Below are 19551 nucleotides of genomic sequence, written 5' to 3'. Positions count from 1 at the left end.
AAGTAGTCCTTATGCTGCTCTAATGATCTCAAGAATGAAAAAAGAAGTTTGCTGTCTTCTTAAGGAACTGCATATAAGATTAATCTCAGAAGCCTCTTTACTGACAGCCAGGACTTGCAACTCCGAAAGAAAATCAATGCTATGGGAAGTGCCATGTTGTTCTTAAATATCACACAGTGAATGGTATCGGACAGGATTTGCCCCTACAGGAGAGTTAAACGGTACAGATCACTGGGCAAACTATGTTTCTATCGTGTCTCGGCAGCAGGACAGGCAGTGAATTGCCATTTCGTAAAACCTAACAGACAATTAAATTTTGTAAATGGCAGCTCAGAACAATACAGAGACCCTTATTTTTGGGTGTGAAATACACACATATGGTTTCGTATCCCAGAGTATTTTTAAGCAAAACCCCTAACGCTGAAGTTAGTCATAACTATGGCTACACACACTGGGAAGGGTGGGAACTGGAGTTTAAAGTAGCGACAACAACCAAGGAGGTACAGTATCCATGTGTGTACAACCATAATCATCATCACATTAATCATGGTTAGGTACAGTTTTAGCCAGCTGCTGCTTTTGTTTAAATGTTGAGATTGATTAATATGGGGAATGTACCATCTGAAGGCAATGATAGAGGACAACGTTGACCCAGGTCTCTGCCTAACAGGTTTAAACTACTGCAACATTTTTTCCTCTAGTTAGGCATGCTCTTAGGGAATAAAAGTGATAATATAGGTACATATGAGTAACGAGCCTCTGAAATGCTGCAGACAAAACATATTTACCAAACAATACTCACTTGTATTCTAATGAAGTAATAGCAATTAAAATGTAGAAGCTTTCAAATATGTTCTACTCTTTGATTTTACTTACAAAATAGGTGAGATGGGTAGGTATGTAGGTATGTTTTAATTCATATTACAATGCCTATAGGTCTTAATCAAGATAATGAGTCCCTTCACCCACGTCAGGGTACACAATCTAAGAACTAAAAACTGGAAGACTGCCAGGTACATGGCCACTTCACAGGGTGCCCTGATGTTAACATGCACTGTCTGGACAGCTTAAGCAACTCAAACTGGATCCTGCACACTGAGCAGAGACATAATACTGCTGATCAACACTGAATGCTAAGCACAGAGCACAACTATACTTCTCAGGAGCATAACTGGGCTATCCAATGCAGGAACAGGAGGCTGCTCCAAGGTATAGATGCCAAAAACTACATTAACTTATCAATTAAATCCCTCAGCAGGGAGATCTTGGGGTTGGTCTCGTGCTTCCAGAACCACTTCTTTATCTACAGCCAACAGTGAAAGAGCCAAAATAGTTTAGGCTACCTGCTGAACAGCCCAGGTCAACAAAATGTCCTAACCAGGATAATTTTAAAGTATGAACTTGCAAGTCTGACACACTGGAAACCAGATGAAAGTAGGCCCTGAAACCAATGGATTTTAGGTCTCTAGACTTCTTGCAGATGTACAGAGTGACTCTGCATGACAGGAAATAACTTGGAGTTGTACCAGTTCCTACTCCTAAGTGAGTTTAAGCAAGACTTAGTCACAACTTGTTTAGTCTGGGACAAAGCTGGGCAAACGACAGACAGAAATCCAGCAAACTGACTGAAAAATTTTGAACTCAAATGACAGGTGAATTTAGACATTTTGAAGAGTCAGAGGCTGAACGAGGCTTGCTTGGAGCAGTTTTAGAATCAAAAGCTCCAAGCACGCCAGAGTTCTGTTTTCAGTGCCAAAGTCCTAATTGGTTTAAGCCCTATAAACAACACAGAGTGGAAAAATATTAACATGTTAGTGCTGGTGGATCAAAGAACAGAGTGATTTCCCAAGGCCACTTTGGCAAAAGAGACAAGAACTGAACACACAGTTCTCAAGTCCTAACCCAGCATTTCCACCAGAAAATTCTTTTAAAAAGATTTATTTCCCAAATAATCTTATCAATAACGCATAGTTCACCCCCCTAAGAGTAGGTTAAATTATCATCAAAGAATAACTACCCTGAAAAGACTCTCTGTTTTCTCTTTTGTTGTGCTAAACAACCTAAACAAACTCAGTCTTTCCTTGTAGATCACATTTTCTAGATGTCTGATAAAATCTGTTGGTTTGCTCTGGACTCTTTCCAATTAGTACACATCTTCTGAAGTGCACCAATTAAGATTAGTTTTGGGCACAGCACCAGGCACATTAATGAGAATGATGATTATTAAAAACCCTCTCAAAACATTTCAGATTGTGCACTTATGAAGTACACAATATAAGCAGAAAGAAAAATAAATAAAACCTTCTGGAAATTTAAGTGTCTCCAAAGAGTTCTATCACCTATTCAAGGATTCTGGGAAACAAAGTCAGATTATTACTTAGACAGTATTTGAAGTCACAGAAAGAGCAAATAACTGACTTATTCTGGCAAAGTCACACAGCATCCAGAATGGGGACAGTGATCTAATTCCGCTGAAAGAAAAACAGACAGTCTGTCTCCATGAAATCACAAATTCAGAAATATACAGACCAATAGCAAAACCTGTCATTAACCTGAAAAAGTAAAGTGACATAATCTAATGGTACTCTGATATCAGTTCCGAACTGTCCAACTTCATAGAAATTTTGCTTGAAGATAGTATTGTATTTATCTCAAGTAATGTGTCTGAAACCGAGGAGAAAAACCCAAACCTGTTTTTCAGGAGGTATCTGCTAACATATACAAATTTAATACTAGCTGCAATAGGATGATTTTTACAAGATAAGCAGCAGTGCAGACCAAGTCACATTTTGTCCAAATGTGTTTGGGTGCAGTTTCTTCTTGGCTAAGAAAAATGATGCTTACACTCGGCTCAAAAGCTTCTCTATCTCTAACACAGAAATTTATGAATCCTAACATAAGTAATACCAAAATTTCAGAAAATAATCTATCAGTTCCCTGTTACAAATGGGACCCATCAACTTAATGGGAATTTTGACAGTTTGAAATGGCCATGTATATGTGTATAAATTCATGGTGCACGCTATTGCTGCACTCCTGCCCTCCAAAATCAGGCATGGTTTTATATTCTTAATATAAGAAAATACTCAACAGTGAAGGGATCCTATCTCAGAAAGAAGACCAGACAATGGTAAAGTTACTGCTAAGCTAAAAAAATCTTGTTCTATGTCAAAAAAACTTTCATCAAGATGAACTTTAAGTTGTGAAGCAAAAACCGAAACTTTTTTGTCTTCTTAAAACCATAGCAAAGAATTTTTACCTCCTTTCTATATAAGATATTCAAATATTTACAGCATATACGAAGACATGAGTTATCATTATCAATAATAACAAGTACAATTGGAGTTGCTTTTTGCCACATTAATACAGTATCTTGTTCCCACTTTCTTCCAGGCTGCAAGCCACATGAAATTAATTAATGAACTGCTTCCAAGCTGTAAGTGTCTTACTCCCATCCAAAAGCAATGAAAAATTAAATTTATCATATTCCATGCCCTTACTCTGTCAAATACAGCACTGGGTAAAAGTGAACTTAGAAATGTATGCAAAACAATGAAGGTATAAAACTTGATGGATTTAAACTAAACTAACCTCTCTGGCTTTTGAGAGCCTTGCAGGCTTTTGAAAGCATCACTGGCTTTTGAAAGCTAGGTGCTCAGGAATTACACTATCTACTACTACACAAGTAGTATAACAGAACGACATTTGGTTAGAAAATTAATCCTCTGGCAAAAACACAGAAGAAAAAAAATCAGAATGAACTAATTTTCTATTAAAAGCAAAATAAACAAAACCCCAATATTGCTGGGCATCTTGATAAGACCTTATAGAAATCTTCAAAAAATTGTTAACATTTCATGCCATCAAGTGGATTACATACATAAGAGGAATTACAACCAGTCAGTTTAATGACAAGGTCTAAGTCAGTTCTTTCCCTCGGTATGTGTATGACTGACTCAATGGAAAAACTCCCCATACAGTGACTTTTCCTGATCCACTTTACACCTGCTCTACAGTCTCCTAACAGTGATTTTCAAACAATTTTTTTTTTTAATTATAAGAGAAAAAGAGGAAAAAAAATTGGAATTTTAGATGGCAGATTTTGCATTAAACCATGTGGAAAAGTAATGTATTAAACTCACACAGACCTTCCAGGCCAGCAGTACAAGAAAACAGCCCTTTTATAACTGAAATACTAACAGTGCTAAAGACCAGAAGAGATTTTAATAAGTGATCATCATGGGACAAAGATGTAACGCTACTAACTAATGATATACAAAATCGAACTCCTTCACAAAGATCATTTGATTGAGTCTTCCAACTGGAGTCTATCCAGCTTTGTCAGTTATGTTGGTTTCAATAAAAAAAAACACCATTGCTTGCAGATCAGTCTTGTTAACAATTATTTATTTACAGCTATTTCAGTATATTAAAAATGACAGTGAAACTTTAGAACCCTTTAAAATAAAGAAAATTAGTAATTCTTACATTAAACCTTTGCTTTGCTTTGCTTTGCTTTTTAAAAGAAATTGCCTTCTCATCTCCATTACAATGTAATCCAGATTGACTGAAAATGCAATTACAACATCTTAGCTGTTGTCCAAGTCTTGTGTTTGCTGTTTGGCCACTGGTAGTACAGCAGGCACAGCTGCTGAAAAAGTAAAAGTAATACCTTGGGAACAGCAAAGGCTAAGTATGTGGATCACTCTTACGCATAACGTTTTAGGAAAAAAGTCTGATTCAATTGCTACCAAGAGGCTAATGTAACTGAACAGGAACAGATTGCCACAGCTTTGCAGAAAGCCCAAACAGTTGTTTGCTGTGAGTGCACTATTGCAGAACAACTCTGGATTGTGGCTGCCTTATTACTTAAGCAGAAATATCTACACTTCCTTCTGCTTTTTTTACCATTTCCCTTTCAAATAGTGACTGACCTTGAACCTTCAGGAGTGTATAAAATCACCCAGATGCAATGCAAGTTACCATTAAAAAAAAAAAGCATGTACCTAACATTATATGAATTGTCACTTTGTCGCTGTATGAATCTTTTAACCCTCTTGTTTCACCGAGTTCCACTTTTGTTAACTTCTCTCTAATTTTCTTTGCATTTCATAAAATAAATGTAAAAATTAACTTGCAACCCAAGACAAATCAAGAAAATTGGTCTGTGACTTCCTGGAATATGGTAAGACTAGCATGCTCCTTAACAAAGTTAATGTGAAACATGTTGGGAAAGAGGGGAGAAAATAAAAGACATATTTGAGAAATGAAATTTAACTCTCTCCTCCTAAATATAGTTTTTCTTTTAATTCATAATAAAGCCTATATCATTAGGAAACTTGGTCTTGCTAACTGATGTGTTATTATTATTATTATAGGTATTCAACATAAGTTAGAATATTACAGCATTTCCAAATAAACTGTTATTTTACCAGAAGTAAGTACCAAGAAACATCACTGGCTATTACTGGAAAACCATTTTTGAACATTGTAAAGACTTATATACAGTAATCAACTGTCTGACAAGAACCACATCAGTTAATACACCTTTTTTCCTAGTAATTTTTGGAAAAGGGCTGAAAATGAGGCATGTTTTCAGTGTTACAAAATTGTTATTTTTTGTAGGTAACACTATTGTTAAATTTAACAAATTCTATGTAAATACTACTCTCTAGTTAATCTTCGCTTCATGAATACCACAGCAGTATTTGTCTTTTAATTCTGGAGAGGAAAAATAACACACCTTAAAAAGAACTATGTTGGTGCATGTTTCATTGCCATCTGTTATATATTGTTTCTCCCTCAGAAAGAGTTAGAATTGTTAGCAGGGGTAATACTACTAGTAGTAGTAATAGTATAGTAATAGTAATGATGTATATGGACATTATTCTTGCTGATTTCTCTAATTCCAAACAATCCATCTTCCATCACTCTTCTCCTTTCAACCCTCCTTTCATTTTTCTCCTACCTACCACCCAGTGAATGTAAGAAAGCCGATGTGTAGTACTACCTTCTGAAAATAGGAACCATCCCTGAGGCCGTATTCATAGAGCAGACTTTTTGTGCACAGTATCTCACGTCATTTCTGTAATTCACTTAGTGCTTGGTAGAGAGCCAAAGGAGACGCCTACGGTTCATACACAGAGATGTGCAAGATAGGACTCACCCTTTAAAAACACAACAAAACAAATCTATTTGAGATTATCTCCCCCATATATCTTCCACATACCTTTGCATACAGGAATCTATGCACTTGAAAATTCTGAACTAAGCCTCTTCTTCAAAGTCTTACATCAGACAGAGAAAGAGCTATGGAAAAAACTGTTTTCTGAACTAAAAGTCATGGGCTTTCACTCAGGGCAGAAGTTCTCTTCCCTCCACTATACCACAAACAGCTCAGACTACAGCAGGAAACACTGACTTAGACTTCACTGAATTACTCGTGACATTGCCAGTACTTAGTGACCATGACACAAACTGGCCCACCAAAGCACCATATGTCATCTAGGTGAAGGCAGGAGACAAGAGAGCAGAAAAGCAGCTCTGTTTCAAACATGCCCTTTGTCACTCCATCAAATTAATGCTAAAATTTTTATATGTTAAACTGAATGTGCAGAATGTGGAAGAAAAACTGCAATGCATTTTTAAATGCTTTTAAAGAGCAAAGTACACTGATTTCTACAGTGAACATGCAAATATTGTTCTGTATTAATATTTAATTGGTTAAAATACTCCTGTCTAAATAATAAGAAAAAAGAAGTTTTAAAAATAACGATTTAAAAATATTATTAGTCCCTTTTGCGTCTAAAAGATTTTAAAGAGCAAATTAAGTATACATGAGTATAAATTTTATATCTCATTTTAAAATACACAACATGCACAAATGCCTAGCAAAACTTCAATAACAGTCAGGGGACAATGTATCATAGCTGCATTAAAACAGAGAATAATAAGAAAGTCAAAAGTGGCGAAGCTAAACATTCTCTGGTCTATTGCTACTAACAGTTTAAATAGTCATGGAAGGAACTGTTCACCGAGATTACTATGTTCAACCAAGGAAGTGTATTACCTTAAAATTGAAATTAATTTAACTTGTACTACACATTGGAATTATACATAAAGAAACGAAACAAAACAGTGCTATACTGTAAGTGCTTGACAAAAAAAGACTTTCCCAAGTTGCTAAAACACATGCATGGATTTGTAAGTCTATTTTATTTACTGATATGCATACAGTACCACGGTCTAATTCTTATCTCCCGTTCAGGAAAAGATGAGAGGATTTTCAGAGACAAAAGTACTAGGGCTTGAGAAAAAATGGCCTGCAGGTAAGAATGCAAGAAAGATCAGAGAGGCAGGTCAGAAGAAATCTGAGGTTCAAGATCTTTGTTTTTCCTTGCAATAAAAGTCATGGCAAGAGTTCTGAACACAAATGCAATAGGCACATGTTCTCTATTAAAGGAAGAGAGAGCTCTCAGCTCTTAAATAATCATGAGCATTCTAACAACCACTGTAATGTTAAGAGAAAAAAAAATAGATGGTTAATTCTCAGTAAATGCCGTGTTGAATATTCAGATTTCTTTGATTTTTTTTCTAATTAATGCTCAGAGAATGATCAAGAAAAGGCAAAAGTAAGCTGCAGCTCGAACTGATGGCTGACTCTGCTTCATTTTCGGCCATGCTATCACAAAGGATGAACACAAATGACATCCACTTGAGCATTTTTACTTCTACTACCTAAATAGGGCAATAAAGGAAAAAGGACATATAGTCTCTTAGAACAACCAGAACCTTGATTCTCTGATTGTGGTCTCCAGACCGCTATGTTTCTCAACCTTTTTAACTGAAGGTTCAATTCACCTCTGGAAGAAAAACAATCTTAGAGACCATCTTGTGCAGAAATAGTTACAATAACCTTCTTTTGCAGACAAATAAAAATAAAGATTAAAAATCTATCCTAATTTTTATTCTCCTCTTCAACTTGCTTGTATGTACGGGAGAATATGGCTGTGCAGGAATTTCTGGTTTTGACTTGCTTTTTGAGTTCCATTTTATTGACCATCTATTATCTGCAGACTATGGGCTGCATAGCATTGCTTTAGGTTGTGCTGCAATTAAATCACATCACTCAGTGAGTACTGGAACTAATGAAGCTTGGTCTCTTAAAGATTTGTTTTTCATGGTTGATTGGCTTTGGTGCCTAAGAATGCAAACTTCAGCTGAAGCCTTCTCTTATGGCAGGCACTTATACGGGCTGGCTGGCTTATTGTTTACTCTTTCTCTCCCTGCTCCCCATTCTCCAGTGGTTAATAGTGTACAATTTAATGATGTAGCTTTTTCTTTGTCTGTAGCACTTCCAGAAGGCTTTCTACTATACCCAGTCATCTATATTTCTCAAAGTTTGTAAGAATTTATCAGTCTTTGTAAGACATGTTTGAAGTTGGCTACTCAACTCAAAAAACTTATTAGGGAAATGTAGGGGTAATTGGTCACCAAACACATACTCAGTAAACATGTATCTTGCTTCAACAGGAAGTGAGGCTAAAATAAGTTGCCATAGTCTTGATTTTTATTTCCAAGACTCATTGTCCATTTGTTGGAGAGAAAAAAATACAAAATCTTGCTACTGATATACAAACAGAACAAAACAAACCATTCCCCTCCCCTTACTGAAATGCCCTCCCCATACTTCATGCCTTTTAGTCTCTTCCTTCCTCCAGCACCAAACTGAGGTGCTATGCTCCCACACTCTTCTGTTGCATACCACTTACTCTCAAATGCTAGGACCAGGGTCCCTCATCCTTCATGACCTGCCTCTATACTCTGTCTCCTCAGACATCTAAGTCACGACCAGCCTACTCATTATCTGCTCCCGACTTTACCCTATCTTAGATCCGCTTCCAAGACAGAAGGGCAGGCGTGCTTCAAAACAGTAACCCTGTATGAAGCAAGGGACTTCAAACAGTGGCTCAACATTTATTTCCTACAATTTCAAGAGAGAAGTGAATTTACAATAGTACATTTCACTCTATTGTTAGTGTGAAAATAGTACTTGATAAAAAGGTAACCGTATGCTTTGTCTGCTGTTCAAATACATTCTAATATGTTCACATAAAATCTGAGTTTTCTGAATTTACAGAAGACCTTGCAGTACCAGACTTAAAAGCAAATGTTTGTGTTCATTACAACATGAGATGAGATGTATTGGTTCGTAATTTTATTTATTTTTTTCCCCACAAAGTAAGTCTTACATACTGTGCTGCTAAGAGATAGCCCACCAGAAACAACACTTGCCAAGTTGTTTTCATAGATTTTTAGGATTTGGCACACAAACCTCTAGGCTTACATGAAAAAGCCGTACATTCATTGCTGATTCACCATTGCCTCAGTGGTGAATAACAGATCTGAAAAGATGACAATGTCAAGGTATTGAAATAATTGTATTTTCCAAAACCAGAGCCATTTTGGAAGATGTTTGTACACAGGAAAGTAAATTTTATGGAACTGTAGATAAAATCAAAGGGGGTTTTATTTACTTTTTTACTCAATCATTCACTCATCCTTTAAATTTACAACTTTTGAATTAATACTTTTTGGTCTAGGAAAAGATTCCCCTTACAATTTCAAATTTATAGATAAAGAAACTAACATCTCAATTCAGAGGCAAGCAATTTTACTGATTTCTGCTAACTGGAGTAAAGTCTTTGCATTGTCATTTTTTAATTTTTCCACAATGCTGCTTAAAAAGCCTAATCATTTAAATGCAATCAAGCACCAAATTCTTGCTAGGCATCAAGTTAAATTAAGCATGACCAAGGTGATTACTGTTACATATTTACACTGCTACATATGCAAAAACCTCATTAAAGACTAGAACCTTGTTGTGCCAGATATTGCGTACACAATAGTAGAATCCATATCTCATACCTTAAATGAGAAACAACAAAGGCATACCTCTGAGAAATGGAAGGAAATATGAGAGAGTAAATAACTGGAAGGTGCAGTACCCAAGATGCATAACCATTGTACAAATAGAGAACTTTAAATTATATGCAGTAAAAAAATGACTACAGTAGGATTCTACTTTAAGTATAGCATCAAAAAAACCATATACCACCATAAAGACAACCCCCTGACCCTTACTTACCATATAAATAAGATATTTTGTAATGACAATATATATCTAAGGTATAGTTTTACAGACACAAACATATACATGTATATAAATAAAACAGTCTGCTTTCAGAACATAATAATCAGGGAATCAGAGAAATACAAGGAGACTGATGGAATCCCAACAGTGCAGACATTCAGTTGTTATAGGGAGTGTTTACTGTCCTGAAACAGGAGCCAATATTGTGCATTGAAAAGCCATTGGTTAAAATATCTGAACACTGTTGGGAAGAAGGACTAGAAACCAAAACTTTCCAGCTGTTCTAGCTATGTTCCCTAATTGCTGAGTAGTCCGGCAGTAGTCTCACTACTTCTGTGTGCCTTCGTAAAGCTGCGCAGAGTTGGAGCAGGAGAGATAATCTTGATCCCAAATCAGACAGTACTTATTCGTCATTGTCTGCCTTGAGAGGAGAGATTGGTTAGAGCTCAGGAGGGCACAGAATACAGGTCTTCTAGGTCCCAAGTTCTCTAATCATTATGATACTGTAGGCCTGGTGATAACTGCTACCATGTTTCCCTCTTCTGTCCTTACTGCAACTTTTATACTTTGTGTTGACTTCCGTGTACTGGATATACCCTTAACCATGCCCGTCTGATCCACCCCTCTGTGGATTTCAGATGATACACTACCCACCATCTGGAACCCAAACAAAACAGGCATAGGTCAAGCAGCAAATCTTTTGCTGCAGTGAAAACACCAGTTGCCCACTGCACATGCTGACAAGACACTAAGTATATCCACTGGTGGACTTAGGTGATGACAACTACAGAGTTTGGTGGCTTGTGCTCTTGAACGTAGAATTTAAGTTCTACCTAAACCACATTTCAGGTGCCTAAATGTTTGTTTTTGTTTTTTTTTTAATACGGTCCAAATAAACTTATCCATGAGTTTTGTAATAATGGATCTCCATGTAAAAAATAACAATTACCAGAGAAAACCTCCCTCTGCTATCATTAGATACTGTTTTCTGGATTTTTCACAGTCGAATTAGGGCTGCATATGCAACCAACCCAACCACATGCATTTAGGACTTGTATTATAAAACTCTGCTCATTTCAAACAACAGAAACCACACGTATACACAGACTAGTTCTGCATGCCTTTGCTCAGGTGAAATCAGCTTGTATTTGGGTGTTTAAAGGCAGAAAGATGTGGTTTCAGCTTTGTCTTTTACCACTGTGTTACTGTTCAGTAAGTTGAATTATTAGACTCTCATTTTTCCATGGAATTTTTAAAACTACTCTGTAACATGAGTGTAACATAACATATAAGATGTTTGAGAAATTAAAAAAGAGCAGAAATTCAAACAGATGATATTGTATGGTAATTTTAAGTCCTACTAGAGACATTAATTTACAGTTTTACTCATTCACTTCCTATAAAGTTCTAGAAGAGTTCTCCAGAAGTATAGGTTGGGCAACTACAGACGTATAGATTGAGCCACTCACATAGACCTTCCAATTAAAAGCTAGCAGTACTCACTGCCGGTGCTCTGTGTGCAGTTACAACAGCAAAAACGTTCACTGAAAAGAAGGAAAGACACCACTCCAGCCAGTGGATACTCTAGTCTTCTATAACCTAGATTTTTCAAAAGCCTATCCTAAATTCCATGCTTATCAAATGTACATTGTTCAGCCATGCCAGAAAAGATCTATTAATATCTAAGGATAAAGTCAGTGTATTCTGCAGTCTATTTCATAAATATCTACTATGAATCTCAGTTCTCCAAAAGTCTCTTCTCTTTGCAAGGAAAAAAATGTCAGAAATACACCCAAGGAGACACCGATAAAAACTTTCAATAGGGTTGTAAATTACTATCTCAGGAATATTGTGTACAGAAGCTACTCATATTTATTTCAAATAAAATCTTCATGCCGACTCTTTTGCAAAGTTCCAACTTTCGTTGATTTATGTTTTGATATGTTTGTGAACTATAAGACCTTACCTGAGGTTAACAGTGTATTTCAACCCTCTAAAGAGCAAAGGTCTGAAGCAGTGAGGCAACCAACCTGTATTAATTCCTCCTAGCCTTCAGCGCTGTATGACAGAATCTGCAATCTTTACTGGCTGCAGCACAGTAGAAAAAAATAAAGGTGGTTATCTGCAAAATGAAGAAAACTGTGTTTGTACTTTTTCAGATACTTAACAAGTATAACTCTTAAGTATAACTTCAATGTTTTCAGCAAGTTTTCAATGTATGGCTTCTAACCATTACCTATGTATTTATTACCTACCACCCTACAAGTAGTTGGAAAAAAGCAAGAATCTTGAGGTTTTACAAGACATTTAAAACCAAACTTGTGACATTAATAAACTTGTGACATTTTGCATTCATAAGTGTATCAAATGTCTTTTAAGAGGGAAGAATACTTGGAATGTCACTGTTCCCCAGGGTAGACAAATGTATGACAAAGCTTGTTTTGAAACAGGGAGGAGGCAAGCCAGAGAAGCCCATAACTTGTGTATAGAGTATTGTTTCAAGTCACTGTACACTTTTCATACTTTGTAAGGCAAGAAAGAAGCACTTAGAAATTTTACAAATATAATCTGTTACAAAACAACATTCATACTTTTCATGAAGTTATCAGTATCAGATTACTGATAATAGTAAAAAGTAAAGCCTAGAAGCAGAGAAATTAATAGCTTATGCAAAGAGCAGAGATAGAAAATTTGCCATTTACATCTTTATCTGCCCTTTGCTGCTGGGAATATATAATGCTGCATCCAGTGGAAAGTTCCTGCGTTTTTTCCGCATTAAAATGTGTTCCTAGGTAAAGGTATTGGTATTTTTTTCTCTATATTTCAATTAGATTGCTTTACACAAAAAAACCAAACAAGCAAGCAAGCAGGAAAGAGAGATGGAGTTTACTAGCAGACTCTGGAAACGCTACCAAAGGACTTACTTGGAGTAAGTACCTAATTTTGGACAATCTCAGAACAAAGGCAGGACTTCAGTTTTCTTTTAAGTGTAAGCTTTAGTTGATGTACAGAAAACCGTTATTTCTTGAACTCTGCAAATCAGATGGATTAATTAGGTTGCTAACTGTAAACAGGTAGTCTTATGGCCCACGATGGATGTTGCCAGTGTGCAGTTCACACGTTCTGCCACGATCGCTGCATGTAAATACGCCAACTACAACAGTTTTCAGGCCCTTGTACCCAGTCAAGGGGAGACTGGTGGTGTTTTCTTGTAGAATAGCCAAAGATACTTCTTAAAGTTGAACTGTGTATGTTTCTTTCCCTTCCAAACTTTGTGGTTTCCTTATAGATTTTCTATGAAGAATGAACAGGTTGGAAAGCTGCACTTTTTAAGAGCTTCCCTGTTGTTTCCTGAAGGAATTTACATGCCCAAATCGGACCACTGACCCTCCTGCTGGTTTTTAAGAACCACAAAATACCAGACTTCGCTGGGAAGTTGCTCCAGGGTCATATACTGTAAGCTTTTGTTCTTTCAATTAAGTGGCGCTGGACTTTCTGAGACAACCACCGAAACGCCTTATTTACGCCCCAAAGCACAGGCTACCGCTGCCTCCGTGGCATTAGGTTGTACGGTACGAAGCTGAAAGCTTCATTAGCCTTCAACGTAGGACTCAACTCACCCCTCACACGGCTGTGCTAACAGCACCCCGAGGCCTGTGAAGCTGTGCCTTTCAGGGGAGGGCAGGGGCAGCCGGCCCCCGCCCCAAGGTGCTGCGGGGCCCGCGGCGAGGCGGCCGGGCCCGCCAGGCGCCCCTGTCAGCGGCACCACCGCCCTGCCGGGCTGCGGGGAGCTGCCTCTCCCCCGCCTCCGCCGTCCTCCTAGGTGCGGGGGAGCGTAAGTTACTCGGGGTGGGGGCCAGGCGGCAGAGGAAGGGGGCAGGCGGGCGGACACCGCCGGCCCCCGCTGTCACGGCCGCGGCGGAGCCTCCCGGCGGGGCCGCCCCGCCTGCGTAGCCCGGGAGGGAGGCGGGTGAGGTAGGCACCCCCCGCCTTTATCGCTCGCACACCACCGGGGCGTGCTGGCTCTCGGCACCGCCGCCGTGGAGGAGCTTTCTCGCGGGGGCAGTGACTCACAAAAGCCTTCCTTATCCTGCCCCAGCACGCTCTCCCCCGCGGACGGCGCCCCGGCGCGGCAGCCCGGCCCCTCCTCCCCCGCCTTCGCAGAGGTTGATTCAGTCCGCCCGGCCCTTCTCCCCGCCGCAGCGGCCGAGTTGGTTCAGCCCGGGGCAGGCGCTAGGAATAAGCCCTGTCCCCTTTGAAGAGCCTCGGTTCAGCCTCTCCTTTTCCCTCCCACGGCTGCTGCGCGCTACTCCGGTTCCGACTGGGCCCTCCCGCCCGGGCGGCGGCGGGTCCACGAGTTCCCGCTCCCCGTGCCCGGGGCGCGCGCACGAGGCTGGCTCGGCTGTCGGGGGCGCGCGGCGGCGGCGGGAGCGGCGGCAGCAGGGGCGGCCGCGGCGGGAGGGGGGTTGTTGTGCAGGAGCCGCCGATGCTGCTGTGAGATGGCATCATTCTGCGCGGCGGCGGCGGCGGCGGAGCGCGGCGCGGAGGGGTGAGGAGCCGCCGCGGCGGCGAGGAGGAGAAAAAGAAGAAGAAAAAGGTGGGAGGAAGGAGGAGGCGGCGGCGGCAGCTGTGAGGCTGCGAGCCACGGTAAGGAAACAAAACAGGCTGTGCCGCAGCCGTTTCGCTTTGCGGTCTGGCCCGGCGGAGCCCGACCGGCCCGAGGAGAAAACCGGCTGCCGCTTTTCTCGCTTTTCTTCGCCGCCGTTCGGAAGCGGCGGCAGCGAGGGCAGGGAGGTGGGCTCCGGCTCTGGCCGGCTGCGAGCTGCCCCTGTCACTGAGGGGCGGGGAGGAGGGGAATGGGCGTGGGGGTAAAATGGCGAAGGGAGCCGCCGTGAGGTCTTGGGCTCAGCTTTCCGGCACTTCAACTGGTCGCGCCCCGCGGGCCCGGCTGAGAGCGGGGTGGCGGCTGCTCCCTTTTCGCTGCCCCCGTTTGGTGACTGGAGGGCTGCTGTGTTTCCCTGCCGGCTCCCAGCCTGGCTCCAGTCTGGACAGGGCTGAGGGCCTCCTGGCCCGCACCTGGCGAGGGGAGGGAGGGTCGGCACTTCGGTGAGCTTGCCGAGGTGTGGGGCGGGGGGGAAGAAGAGGGCGAGTGTCGCCGGTGTCCGGTGTCAGGCGAATAACCTTGTTTATTCCTGTCTACGGCCTTTCGTGTGAGGGTGACTGAGGGCTGAGTCCCGACCTGTGTCAACTGAGTGGATTGCGAGAGGCATTAGTGGCAGGGAGAGTCGGGGAGGCAGTTCCACGGCCGGCCCTTGCTCGCTCATCCGCGGGACGAAAGCAGAGAAGGATATTGTTGTGTTTCGGTTCACCTTCCCTTGATGAAATGTGGGGAGGGAGGAGGTGAAGAGCCGTTTCCCCTCTATAATGAATGAGCCGTTGTCACCCCTCACAGTATGTGTAGTGTCTTTTCTCAAGAGGAGGGGGTCACAGCAGGGTGGGAAGCCGTTACGGTTACTGCTCAAGTTATACGTGTCTGCGAAGTCCCTCTGGGTCTTCTTAATGTATGTTTTGCCGAGCAAACTCCGTGAATTCGAGACCTCAAAAGACCGATTTATGTCACTTATCTTTGTTTATGTTTTGGCAAAATGTTACAACTCAGTGTTAAGTGTTTATTTACTTGGTTTTATTTGTAGTTGTCTTATTTTTGGAACAATACCAATTCTCATCCCAGTTTAACTAGGATGATCTTGCTCTGCTTCCAGATCTATAAATGTTTAAACTGTACATCAAAAAGAGAAAAGAACTTAATACTATCTAATCATTTTAGTGGCAGCTCTTCAATGTTTGGGTGGAACTGTAAAAAGAGGTTTTCTTATCTCATTCGTGTTTTCACATGGCCCCTGTGTTTCCATAGAAAATTATCAGGATATTTTGCATTAAAAAAAACCCCAGGTCATCCACCTTTAATTAACACTGGCTTACTAGGTGATACTGTCACAGACTGCAGGTGGCTGGGTCACATATATGGTCACATACGTGAGACAATATGGCCTTCATAGTGATAAGAGTCTCCCCTTAAATTTCATATTCTGGTTTAGTCCCTTTGTGGTATAGAAACAGACTGCTTATTGGTGGGCTGTTATAATGCTTTGCTAACTTGGACTGGCTTTTTTTTTTTTTTTGAAATTTTGTCTTCTATCTTATCTGAGTCAGTGTTGTGTCAAGGTATAAACTGATTTATTATTTCTCATTGACTTTAGCACTAACAAAGACTAAAGAAATTTTTCATAGGAAAAAATATGAAGGATTTTTCATCCTTTTGAGAAAAATTTCACAGTTGTAAAAAAAAAGCGCAGTTTATCTGGACTCTTGACAAAGATGTTTTCAAATGGGGCAACTAGAAATACTTTCAACTGATGTTGCTTGTGAAACTGTAGGTTTAGAATCATTTTGTCACCTTTTTGGTGCATATTTTGAGCTGTATTTCAAATGTCTGATCCTATAAATGCTCCTAGCTTGAGTAACTTACCGCTATCAGTATTTTTTTTCAATGATACTGTAGAATAATTCCCTTAAATACATAAGTATACTTGAAAAACACGAAAGCAATTTTTACATGTCTGGGACTGATTTAATCTCTTGGGGTGGGACACCTTGTTACCAAAAGTATATGGATTATTTTTGTTGCAAAAATAATTTACATTTGTTGCTAAACATCACTGAACAAAACATTGTAAGTCAGCCTGTGTGTTTTTGTTAAAGGGTTGACAATAAAGTTTAAATAATCACCTGCCCTCAAGTGTTTCTGAAATCACGGGAATGCTGATGGAGTTCAGAGCTAACCCTTTTTCCGGAGTCTGTGAAATCCTTGGAAGAAGGAGGAATATCTGCTAGTTTCATTTTTCTGCATTTCATTTTTCTTCTTAGCTTTCCATATGAAGTTGGAAATCTTGATAAGCTGGAATTTCTACCCGCTTTCCTGTTTTTTCTTTTAATACTTATGGGGAAGGTTTTTGGACACAAAGAAGAGTCGGGAGTAAGGATCTTTGACAGGAAGTTGATACTACATTCAGTTTCTTCATGCTTCAGTTTTCCTATGCCATTAAAACACTAGATTTGAAAACTAAAGTACCATAGTAAAAAAATCATGACCTAAACAATTTTAGTTAATTGGAAATGGCTACTATTTATGCACTTAGAGCAAACACTCATTGTTAGCTAAAAAAACCCCACCCTAATCCCTCCAATAAACCCAAGTTCATTTTAGAATTCAGTTTGGTGAAGTGCAGATGATTGAGTGAGAAGGCTTGGAGAAGGAGTGAATGGAGTGATAGACAAAAATAGAAGTAAGTGCTTGCTGCAAGCTATGCTTAAGTGATTCTGGGAAGTTACTTTTAACTTAGTTAAAAAGACTTCTTTTTATTTCAAAAAGACTAAAGAGGAGTGAGGCTACTGATAAAAACGTATCTTTTTAAGCTAGGTTAGTTCTGCTCTTACCTGCTTCTCCACAGTGTAACATTAATCTAAATTACAAAAACAGAGAAAAAGACTTTCTAGCTCTGCATCAGTTGCATACAACTCAAAGTCGGTAGAAAAGCTGCTCCAGTGTCCCTTCCTGTATGAAAGTGTGTAAACTGGAGCAGAGTTCCCCAGTTTCTATGGTAGTGTCAGACCAACCAAAATCCTGTTGGTTTTGCTGTCCTTATGAAACTTGTAAACCAGAACCATTAGACTCTCCCTTTGAATTCTGAGTTAAGTAATATATAGTGACTTTCTTCTGTATTGCTTTGGTCTATGTACAAGTGCATTCAATAGGATTTGGTTACATCCAGGTCCTTCTTTAAAAGCTTTTTTCCCTTGCATCAGTAGGTCACTTTTTCTGTCCGTAGGTGTTCAGATTTATCACAGTCTGCTGGTGTTCTTCTGTGGTGACATAAAATAGTCATAGACAAGGACCATTGAAAATGTCAGAGATCTCAATTCTGTTTTCTTGAAAGGAAATGATATGGCTGGAGAGAGAAATCTTCTCTTCCTCATCAGCAGGAGTTGGAGCGTACAGAAGAGGCATTCCAAAGACTTGTAGAACAGATCCTATGAGTGCTACACCCTCTTTTTTTTCCTGTAGAACAATGACATAGCATGGTTTTTGCTAAAAGTTGCTAAAGTACCTTTTAAGTGGGAGTATTTAATTGCTTTATGTAAGCAAAAAGTTCTAATTCCTGCTTTTGGGGGTATGTTTTTGCTGTGTTTGAGAACCTAATAGTTTAACCAGAAGCATACTTAAGGTTAGCTTTGTTTTGTAAGTGTAGTGTTGCTTTACAGAGGAACACTAGAGATTCCAGGGAAGCCATCAGCTGTCAGATCAAGTATAGTACGTCAGAATTATTTACCTGGGAGAGCACTATGTTGGTGGTTTTTTGTGTGTTTTCTTTTTTTTTTTTTTAATTTCTTAGTATTTCAGGGAAACCTTTATGCTTGTGTTACATGTGGGTCTTATTAAATACTAGACATGTGGTATGTAGTATGAAGCAATTGGTCATTGCAGGCTTGTATGACTGTATACTTCTGTGGTTCTGTAACAGCAAAGGATTTCTTAAAGTCCCTCTCCCCTTTGTCAATATTGAGGATTGTATAAGTTTGTTATCTAATGTACAATTTGATAATTCAATATTGTCAAAAAAGCACTTCAAAATCCTGTCTAAAGAGGTTATGGATTTGGATTTAATATATAAATTATATGGATTTTGAAGAATAAACTGAAATTTACCTAGCTGGTTGTGTTACTGTTCTGTCCTTCTATTAGGATTTTAGAATTCCCTTGCTGAAAATCATTGTGGAGCTGGAAGAGGACAATTTAAAAAATGATGAGAAGAGAAAGTCACATTTTGAAAATAAACAGCAAAATAATTCTGTTTTACACATGCAAGTGTCTTCACCTTGCAACCTGAAGTCGGCAGAAGAGAGCTCTTGTCTGTGCTTCTGTGAGTTACAGACAAAAATATACAAAGTATGCTTGTGAAGGTTTTTAGTTGCTGGGATTTCTTACCAAGATCTTTTGCTGTAAGCATTTAAATGGAGCAGGAGATTAACAGAAGAGTCCTTTAAAAAGGAAAGAAATGACAGCTTTTATCTGTTCCTCATATAGGTGGGTGAAAAATAAGAGAGAACTTTGGGTCGTATGTGCATTTCAAGGTAGCCAGTGATTTCTCAGTATAAATTAAATCGAAGGAGTTGTAGTTTTAGAATAGGGAAGAGTAAACAGGAATGAAAAAGTTCATAATCTGTAAAATTGCTCAATATAACGGATATCAGAACTGAAATAAGAGCACGTGTCCAGTTTTGAAATGCAGTCCTCTGTTAAATCTTGAGGAAATCACTATGGGGTTTTTTTTCTGTTT

The 19551-nt window shown here is 39.5% G+C and overlaps 1 protein-coding gene and 1 long non-coding RNA gene across 6 annotated transcripts in view; one reads left to right on the top strand and one right to left on the bottom strand.

Moving 5' to 3' along the window:
- Window positions 1–14089, bottom strand: part of LOC130145467 (uncharacterized) — a 94951-nt gene extending 80862 nt beyond the window's left edge. Inside the window, exons 1-3 of one of the 4 annotated variants that reach the window (XR_008820566.1) lie at window positions 13774–14089; window positions 13078–13185; window positions 12120–12275 (exon numbers count right to left, since the gene is read on the bottom strand). This is a non-coding gene — a long non-coding RNA (uncharacterized LOC130145467). Of the gene's footprint in view, window positions 1–12119; window positions 12276–13077 lie in introns of all 4 variants that reach the window. The other 3 variants (XR_008820563.1, XR_008820564.1, XR_008820565.1) reach the window with 3 other exon arrangements.
- Window positions 14090–14651: 562 nt separating this feature from the next.
- The window catches only part of WWP1 (WW domain containing E3 ubiquitin protein ligase 1), a 62597-nt gene continuing 57697 nt past the window's right edge, over window positions 14652–19551 (top strand). For both annotated transcript variants that reach the window (XM_056330245.1, XM_056330243.1), the window contains exon 1: window positions 14652–14800. The gene's annotated coding sequence lies outside the window, so the exon portion shown is untranslated. The remainder of the gene's footprint in view (window positions 14801–19551) is intronic.

The sequence above is a fragment of the Falco biarmicus genome, chromosome 3, assembly GCF_023638135.1.
Source record: "Falco biarmicus isolate bFalBia1 chromosome 3, bFalBia1.pri, whole genome shotgun sequence".
Lineage (NCBI taxonomy): Eukaryota > Metazoa > Chordata > Aves > Falconiformes > Falconidae > Falco > Falco biarmicus.
The sequence above is the reverse complement of the archived record's forward strand: the minus strand, read 5'-3'. Positions and strand labels throughout refer to the sequence as shown.